Source organism: Aristolochia californica, unplaced genomic scaffold (genome assembly GCF_029961685.1).
Source record: "Aristolochia californica isolate CCGP_79_NKW_82.1479 unplaced genomic scaffold, dmAriCali1.0.hap1 SCAF_3, whole genome shotgun sequence".
NCBI classification, from domain to species: domain Eukaryota; kingdom Viridiplantae; phylum Streptophyta; class Magnoliopsida; order Piperales; family Aristolochiaceae; genus Aristolochia; species Aristolochia californica.
In genome coordinates, this window is record NW_027181992.1 from 24,289,018 (window position 1) to 24,298,670 (window position 9,653).

A 9,653-nucleotide genomic window follows, 5' to 3' on the forward strand; every position below is an offset into this window, starting at 1 on the left:
GCCACCCACTATTGCCGCCAGTTATGAGTTGAAACCGGGTGTGATCCAACTCCTCCCTACATTCTATGGGTTGGAGAAAGAGGACCCATATTACCACATCAAGGAATTCTTAGATATTTGTGCAACTTTTAAATTCCAGAATTTCTCAGATGACTCTATCCGGTTAAGACTTTTTCCATTTTCACTTAAGAATAAGGCCAAGTCTTGGCTTAATTCCTTAGAGGTGGGCAGCATTACTTCATGGGACACTTTAGTCACGAAATTTTTGTCCAAGTACTTTCCCATTCAGAGAACTACAGCCCTCAGGAGAGAAATCTCCAACTTTATGCAGTAGGAGGGTGAACACTTTTATGAGGCTTGGGAGAAATGGAAGGATTTGATCCGTAGGTGTCCGCATCATGGGTTTGAGAAATGACATTTAATGCAATACTTTTATCAAGGTCTTACACCTCTGGTTAGATCCATGGTAGATGCCATGAGTGGTGGGAGTTTGATGGGTAAGAGTACTAGTGAGGCGTGGGATTTTTTTGAAACGTTGAGTGATCAATCTCAGCAATGGGGTTCGTCATTTAATGTTGATAGGAGATCCCACGAAGCCAAAAGAGGGGGTCTCTATGAGGTTAGTGAAACACCTATGCTCATGGCCAAGATTGAAGGGTTGACTAGAAAAATTGATGCCCTTATGGTGTCCAAGAGTTCACTGCTCCTAACCCATCTACTGTCTGTGCCATATGCTCTGGTTCATCTCATCCCACACAAATGTGTCCATCTAGTTCATCCTACCCAGAGCTCATTGAGGACTTGAATGCAGTCCAGAATTTTCATAGACCAAACCGGAACGATCTTTTTTCAGAAACATATAATCCGGGTTGGGCTAGGCACCCAAATTTCTCATGGTCCAAGGGCCCACAGGTTGGGGGTCCTCCAAGGTTTACTCAACCCCAAGCTCCGCGCCCACACTTCACTCAACAACCATTGATTCCACAAAAACCTTCACTTGAGGATACACTTCAATTATTCATGCAGAATACACAGTCCTCCATTGCTAAACTTGAAATGCAAGTGAGTCAGTTGGCCAGCCACATGAGTGAACAAACACAAAATAGACTCCCGAGTCAAACCATTCCTAACCCCAAAAGCACACATGAGAGTGAGTTGAGTTCCAAACCCCACCATGAGCAAGCCAAAGCCATAACCACCCTTAGGAGTGGTCGTGAGTTGAACAATGGGGTAGGGACCACTAAGTCTAAGGAGTCAAAGGATGACAATGGGGACACATCATTGAGTGAAGAACCTCCAAGTTCTCCACCAACAGCCAAGCAGATCCCTACCCAAGTCCCATTAGCTCCTTATCCGAAGAGGTTATCGGGCCCACCTAGGAAAGGAGATAGCATGCTTGAAACGTTGGAACTGTTTAGTAAGGTTCACATTAACATTCCACTTCTTGATGCTATTAGGCAAGTGCCTGCCTATGCACGATTTTTGAAAGACCTTTGTACACAGAAGAGAAAACAACATGTTAACAAAAAGGTCTTTCTTACTGAGAATGTAAGCTCAATTCTGAAGCATAACACTCCTCCTAAAGTTAAAGATCCTGGATGTCCCACGATTTCATGTGTCATTGGTGAACATACCATCCAGAGAGCTCTTCTTGACTTAGGGGCAAGTGTGAATTTGCTTCCTTTCTTTGTGTACCAGCAATTAGGTTTGGGGGAATTGAAGCCTACTCCCATCACACTTCAACTAGCTGACCGTTCTGTCAAGATACCACGAGGAATAGTTGAAGATGTTTTGATAAAAGTGGACAAATTTTTGTTCCCGATTGATTTCATTGTTCTTGATACAAAACTAGTAGTCGATGTGACCAACAAAATTCCTGTCATCCTAGGACGTCCCTTCTTAGCCACATCTAATGCTATCATTCATTGTAAAAGTGGTGAGTTTGAATTGTCTTTTGGAAAATTTAAGGTCTCATTGAATGTATTTAATGCCGGGCACCACCCACTTGAGTCTGATGATCTGAGTCCTGCATTTAATATAGAAACTATTATGCTTGATAACGAATCCACTCTTGAATCTTTTGAGTCTTGCATAACATCTTTAGACATGGACTATTTTGATGAGGAAACATATTTCCGAGAGGTTAATTCTTTACTCAATTCTGTACCTCTGTTGGAGGAAGCTTATGAGGTTATCACAACTGAACATCCACAGGATCTTCCTCTTGACTTGGACAAACCTCTTGAAACTTCCAAGCTAGACCTTAAGCCACTTCCTCCCACATTGAAGTATCCATTCTTGGGACCCATGAACTCATTACCAGTCATTATTTCCTCTTATTTGAGTACTAAGTAGGAGGAACAATTGATTGAAGTTTTACAAGCACACAGAGAGGCAATGGGGTGGACTCTTGATGCCTTAAAAGGGATTAGCCCCTCCATATGCATGCATCGTATTCATTTGGAGGAGGGGACTAAAGCCTCACGTGAGATGCAACGTAGGTTAAATCCCCATATGCTGGAGGTTGTGAGAGAAGAAGTCATCAGGTTGCTTGTGACAGGAATCATTTACTCTATTTCCGATAGCACCTGGGTGAGTCCAATTCAAGTTGTCCCTAAGAAAGGGGGGATAACGATAATGAAAAATGAGAGTGGTGAATTGATTCCCACATGAACTACCACCAAGTGGCGTGTCTGCATTGACTATAGAAAACTGAATTCCGCCACTCGGAAGGATCACTTCCCACTACCATTCATTGATCAGGTACTAGAGCGATTGGCCGGCCACAATTTCTATTGCTTCTTAGATGGATACTCCGGCTACAATCAAATTCCCATCGCTCCAGAAGACCAGGAAAAGACCACATTCACGTGTCCATTTGGCACCTATGCTTACAGACGCATGCCTTTTGGTTTATGCAATTCGCCAGCCACTTTCCAACGACATGATGAGTATCTTTTCTGACATGATTGGTGAATTTTTAGAGGTCTTTATGGATGAATTTTCTATGTTTGGCTCTAGTTTTGATACATGTCTGCACTCTCTTTCACTCGTATTGTCCCGTTGCATTAAGTCCAATTTAGTCTTGAATTGGGAAAAATGCCACTTCATGGTGAAAGAAGGAATTGTTTTAGGACATGTAGTGTCTGAGCAGGGTGTAGAAGTGGACAAAGCCAAGGTTGACCTAATTGCCAATCTGCCACCACCTACTTCTGTGAAGGGGGTGCGTTCTTTCCTTGGCCATGTTGGGTTCTATAGGCGTTTCATTAAAGACTTTAGCAAAATTTCTCGTCCTTTGACGAATTTACTTGCTCAAGATGTTGCTTTCGCCTTTGATGATGCATGTATTCATGCTTTTGAAACACTGAAGAAATGTTTGTCCACTGCACCCATTGTCCAACCCCCTATTTGGTCTTTGCCTTTTGAGTTGATGTGTGATGCCTCTTACTATGCATTGGGGGCTGTTTTGGGGCAAAAGATGGATAAAATGCCCTGTGTCATTCAATATGCTAGCCGAACTCTTCATGATGCTCAATTGAATTATACTACCCCTGAGAAGGAGTTGCTAGCTGTTGTGTTTGCCTTGAACAAATTCAGATCATATCTGTTAGGGTCAAAGGTTATAGTGTTCACTGATCATTCTGCTTTGAAGTACTTATTATCCATCTAGGACACTAAACCTCGCTTGATTAGATGGATCTTGCAATTGCAAGAATTTGACCTTGAGATTCGAGATAAGAAGGGTTGTGAGAATGTTGTTGCTGATCATCTATCTAGGATCTGTGTAGTACCTCAGGAAGGATTCCTTCCTTTAAATGATTCCTTCCCTGATGAACAACTTCTCCAAGTATCCCAGTTGCCTTGGTTTGCTGACATAGTCAACTATCTTGTAACTCATAAGATTCCTAATTATTGGAGTAAACAAGATAGGTTGAAATTCTTTTCCCAAGTCAAACATTTTTTTTGGGATGACCCTTATTAGTTCAAGGTGTGTTCTGACCAAGTCATTAGGTGTTGTGTACATGAGCAAGACTTTGCCAACATTCTTGAATTTTGTCATTCCCACACATGTGGTGGACATTTTGGTGCTAGAAAGACCACGGCTAAAGTCTTGCAATGTGGTTTCTATTGGCCTTCATTATTTAGAGATGCCCATGAGTTTTGTTAGGTGTGTGATAAATGCCAACGAACTGGTTGTTTGTCTAGGAAGAACATGATGCCTCTTAACCCCATTCTTATTGTTGAATTGTTTGATGTGTGGGGTATTGACTTCATGGGTCCTTTCCCTGTCTCGTTCGGCTATCAATACATTCTTGTTGCTGTTGAATATGTCTCTAAATGGATTGAAGCTATATCATGTAAGACAAATGATCACAAAGTGGTAGTAAAGTTATTAAAAGAAAATATCTTTAATCGGTTTGGTACCCCGAGAGCGATCATCAGTGATGGGGGATCTCATTTTTGTAATAGAGCATTTGAGACCTTATTGAAGAAATATTCCATCACTCATCGGGTGTCCACTCCGTACCACCCGCAAACTTGTGGTCAAGTGGAAATCTCTAATAGGGAGATCAAACGGATTTTGGAGAAGTCGGTTCACTTTGATAGGAAAGATTGGTCCACTCGATTGGATGATGCTTTATGGGCCTATCGAACCGCTTATAAGACTCCGATTGGGATGTCTCCATTTCGCCTAGTGTTCGGCAAAGCATGACATCTACCTGTTGAGCTTGAGCATAGAGCTTATTGGGCCATTAAGGCTTTAAATTTTGATTTAACTCAAGCGGGTGAGGAGAGAAAGTTGCAATTGAATGAGTTGGAGGAGATATGTCATGATGCTTATGAGAATGCCAAACTGTATAAGGAGCAAAAAAAGCTTTTACATGATAAATCTATTTTTCGCAAGTCTTTTACTGTTGGGCAGAATGTCTTACTTTATAACTCACGATTGCATTTGTTTCCAGGGAAGCTAAGATCCAGGTGGTCCGGTCCATTTGAAGTTACACAGGTGTTTCCTCATGGCACTATTGAGATCCGCAATTACGGAGATGGGTCCAGCTTCAAAGTTAACGGTCAGAGGCTCAAACCGTACCTTGAGAATATCCCCACACCGGAGGAAGTGATGGTGATTTTCTTGGAGGAACCTGTCATTTCATCTTGAATGCGTCAGAGTCTTGCTTACGACTATAAACTTAGCACATTGTGGGCAATCCCCACATTTCTATCCCTTTGTACATTATAGTTTTATTTTTATTTTATTTTTTTTGGTTTATTCATACTCTCTTGCCGACTGAGAGCATAAATGGTTCCAGTAGTCGATGACCAGACTTTTGGTCCCTAGTTTGAGAGGTCTGTACTCAAACAACCGTTCTGGGATTGACCAGTTTGATCTTGAAGTATTGAATGAAAACCTTATGGTGAGTAACTTAAGGACTTGTGTTCAGCACGTGATTCCTGCTGCCTTCAGTGGCCAGTCACATGGAGATTTCTTCAAAGTGTGATGTGGGATAGCGGTTTCATCTACGGATGATTACCTACGGGTACGGCTGATACGAGTAAACCTTCTTCGAGGGAGACTATGTATCATTCCTGGGGGTCTTTATTATTCTTTTTTTTTTTTGTAGTCGTTATAGTGTTTTAACTTTTCCCCATTGAGGACAATGTCGGGTTTAGGTTTGGGGGGGGGGGGGGGGGGGGGGGGGGGGGGAAACGACTCTTTTATGTCTTAGCAATAATTTTCTTTTGATTTCTGTTACCGGTTTTCAAATTACTCCTCTTAGTATGTGGTTAACATTAGTAGAGTTAAAATAAGTTGTTCAAATGTGTTTCAAAAATTTTCGTAAATTTGTTTAGAATATGCCTATTAGAAATCTGATATCATTTGTTGTGATTCATGAGAATTCAGTGGGATAACTTACTATTGCATTAGACTTGGAACTTAGTTGCAAAAGAGAACATGTAAATCTAGTGTTGATTTATGTTAGTCTGAATAGTCCTGTATGCCTGTTTGAACTCAATCTTTTTTACACCTCAGTGAAATTCCTTGTTGTAATGTATGAATGCGAAGGGAAATACTCTTGCTTGCAAAAGACAGATAACTTCAGAAACAGCCTGGGCAAACCCAGGGACATGCACCAGAACAGTTGGTTACTTAAAAATAAGTGCATGTGCAGTGAAGACGAATACAAAATGGTGGTAATACCAAAAGTATTCAGTGAAACAAAAATTACGCTGGTAATAGCAAAAGTGCGCTGGTAATAGTGTAAAATGGTTTTCAATCTGGAAGCAATGAGTTTCTTAACTTTGAAGATGAATTGTAATTTGAAAGAAGTTGCAAGTCAAGATTGAAATGGGTATATTTCTTCTGTGAGATTGTCAGACAATAAGCTTACTCTACTATTTTCTCTTAATTGTGATGTGACCAGGATTTTATTATTATTTGTTGCCTCTTTGTTCTGCTGAAGTAATAGCTTATGGGTCACATTGGTTCAAGTGGAGTAACAATGAGTGTATTTGGATTGATAATAGGCTACATTTTACACAGGTTTTAATATTTCGCAAGATCTCATATGAATTTCAGATATTTTACGATACTAAGTATTAGTCATATGCTAATGAGGAGTAAATTTTCTTCAGTTTTTCTTTTTATATTATTGATTTAGATGAATTTTGTGGGTAAATTCCATGCAAACCCTCACGAGACATAACTCGTCCACTACTGCAGAGTAGGGGTTTAACGGCTTGTTGCATGCGCTAAATGCAATTGTGCTCCCTACGAAAGTGGCATTTTGTTTTCCTAGGCTTAATTTTGGTTCGATTGTTGTTTTGCTAGGGACTAGCAAAGATTTAGGTTTGGCGGTGTGATAGATGCCATATTCTGACATGAGAACTAGGTTAATTATAATAGAATAACCTTTATAATTGTGTTATAGGTGGTTACTTATCGGTTTTCAAATGAAATAAGCATTTATTGAATTTGGCATTAATCACTGTCGATATTGCATATTTCTCCCTCCTGAATTATATTTCATTATTTTTTTAGTCTTATTTCTTCCTGAAATGCTTTTTATAGATTCAATTATGGAATTTCAGGAGAATTTGGGTGGAGAAGAAGATATTTACCAAAATGCCCTTAGTGAAATGGAGGTAATTTCTAGGGCAAATCGTTTTAAAATAAAAAAAATCATATTTAAAGGGAGAGGCATCGAACGAGAGAGGGGAGGAGCGTGAAAGGAAAAGGGAGAGTATTGAAAAATAGAGGAGCACCGTCGACCGAAACAGGGGAGGATCCGAGAGGAGTTCCCCACCGCCGTTCGCCGAGCCACCGTCGTCCACCGTCGTCCACCACCATCCGGCAACCGAGAACAGACCCGAGGAGAGCTCGAGAGAGTCTCCGTCGCGGCGATTTCGACGCTGCCATTCTTTGCTCACCAGGCCGGGAGGGGATCTGAGAGGGCTGCTCCGGTGCCACTTCTTCTTTCCGACCATCCTCCGGCGTCGTTTACATATTCCGACCAGTCCCGGAGCCATTCAAACTCCAACCGAGACTCGAGAGAGCCGGTTAGAGAACATCAGCTCTGTTTCGCTCTTCGCCGGATGTTACCTCCGTCCGTCGGCTTCTAACCGTCGTCGCCGGCGTCGTCTCTACCTCCAGCCATTCACTATTGCTACTCGACGCCACCAATTTCCGGAAATTGCAGCACCCGTGAGAACGAGTTGCTGCTCGAGCAAGAGGAGGAAGAAGGGGAGTAATTCGTCATTATTGAATTTAATTTTTTATATGGTTTGAACTTAGGTTTTGAATGTTAATTGAATCTGATTTGATAATTAAGGTTTATTTAAGATTTGTTTTCTTGATATTTGATTAAATTAGTTAATTAGGGTAAGATTATAATTGAGGTTGGATTTTGGTATTTTAATCCGATTTCTGTCTTTAACTCTAGGCGCCCGAGAGGGGCTAGACGCAAGGATTGAGAATTCGGATTCGTGGTTACGTGGCGCTCGAGAGAGGCACGAATCACGGTAAAATCCAAAGTTGATAATTTTAGCATCATCACAATAGGAAATTAATTCTCTGCATTCTATTGTAATTCGATCTCTGTCTTTAACTCTAGGCGCCCGAGAGGGGCTAGACGCAAGGATTGAGAATCCGGATTCATGGTTACGTAGCGCTCGAGAGAGGCACGAATCATGATAAAATTCAGAGTTGACGTTTCCTGTTGTGCAAATAGTTAATTAAATTATTGCTTGATAATTTAGGATATAATTAGTGTTTAGTTCATATTAATTCATCATATTTGGTTAGGCTAGTTGACTGAAGAATACATGAAATTCAATCCTCCCTGTGGATATGACCCTCACTTACTGCTAGATTACATGAACGATTCGTACGCTTGCGAGGTATAAAAATCGATGTAACTAAAATTCTACATCAATAGGTCGTTTGCATCTTTAACATGTTTCAAGCAGGCATATCAATTTTTAAAAACATGTGTAGAAAACTCTCTTTCTTATAAAATTCTAAGTTGTTAGGGTTGAACTAGTGGAATTTCCAAAAATTGGATAACAAAACTTTTGTGTTCATTTTGGGTGTGTGAATAAATTTTATTTACTTACATTTGTTATTGCATTAAAATTTTTCCATACATAAACTCTAAAATTTTCATTTAGTTGTGATATATTTGCTTTTTATCTCTTTTTTGTTTAGGAGATGAAGGGAAAATGAAAAGTCAAGTTTTGATTTAATAAAAAAGTATACATCTAAAAAGGAAATGTACAATGCACAAATGTAGACAGAGATAATTCCAAAAAGAATCTGTAATTTTTAGGTATTGTAAACTCTTTTAAGTTTTTATATATAATGTTTTGCAATTGTCGGGAAAAGGGAGAGGTGGGGGATTTTTAACTGAGTGTTGACTCCCAATCAATAAGTCATTCCTTACAAAAATATAGCCCGTTACACATGATAAATCACTATACAATCATCTATGATCGTTAGGTCAACTTTTTTTAAATGGGAAAAATAATGGCTTGTTGGACTCGGGTAAATATTCCACCACACGTTCACTTGAGAATTTAATGACTGTTGGTTATTCTCTTTAAAAGGTTTGGATCTATAGCTCATTTGCAATTTTAACATGTTTCAAGCACGCTTATCCATTTTTTAAAACATGTGTCGAAAAATCTCTTTGTTACAAAATTCCTAGCTATTAGGGTTGAACAAGTGGAATTTCCCAAACATGGATAACAAAACGTTTGCGTTCATTTGTGGTGTGTGAATAAATTTTCTTTACTTACATTTGTTATTGCATTTAAGTTTTTCCATACATAAACACCAAAATTTTCTTTTTGTTGTGATCTATTTGCCTTTTATCAATTTTTTTTCTTTACAAGATGAAGGCAAAATGAAAACTCAATATTTGATTTAAGAAAAAAGTATACATCTAAAATTTAAATGAATAATGCACAAATACAGAGAGAGATAATTCCAAAAAGTGTCTATAATTTTTAGGGATTGTAAACTCTTTTTACTTTTTATATATTAGGTTTTGTTATCGTTGGGAAAAAGGGGAGGCGGGGGATTTTTAACTGAGTTTTGACTACATATCAATAATTTATTACTTACAAAAATATAGTCCGTTATGCACGATAAA

General features: G+C 39.4%; 1 non-coding gene across 1 annotated transcript; it reads right to left on the reverse strand.

Moving 5' to 3' along the window:
- Positions 1-298: 298 nt before the first annotated feature.
- Positions 299-405, reverse strand: LOC137960680 (small nucleolar RNA R71). The gene has a single exon (XR_011114231.1). It is a non-coding gene; the product is annotated as a small nucleolar RNA R71 (small nucleolar RNA).
- Between the last annotated feature and the right edge of the window lie 9,248 nt (positions 406-9,653).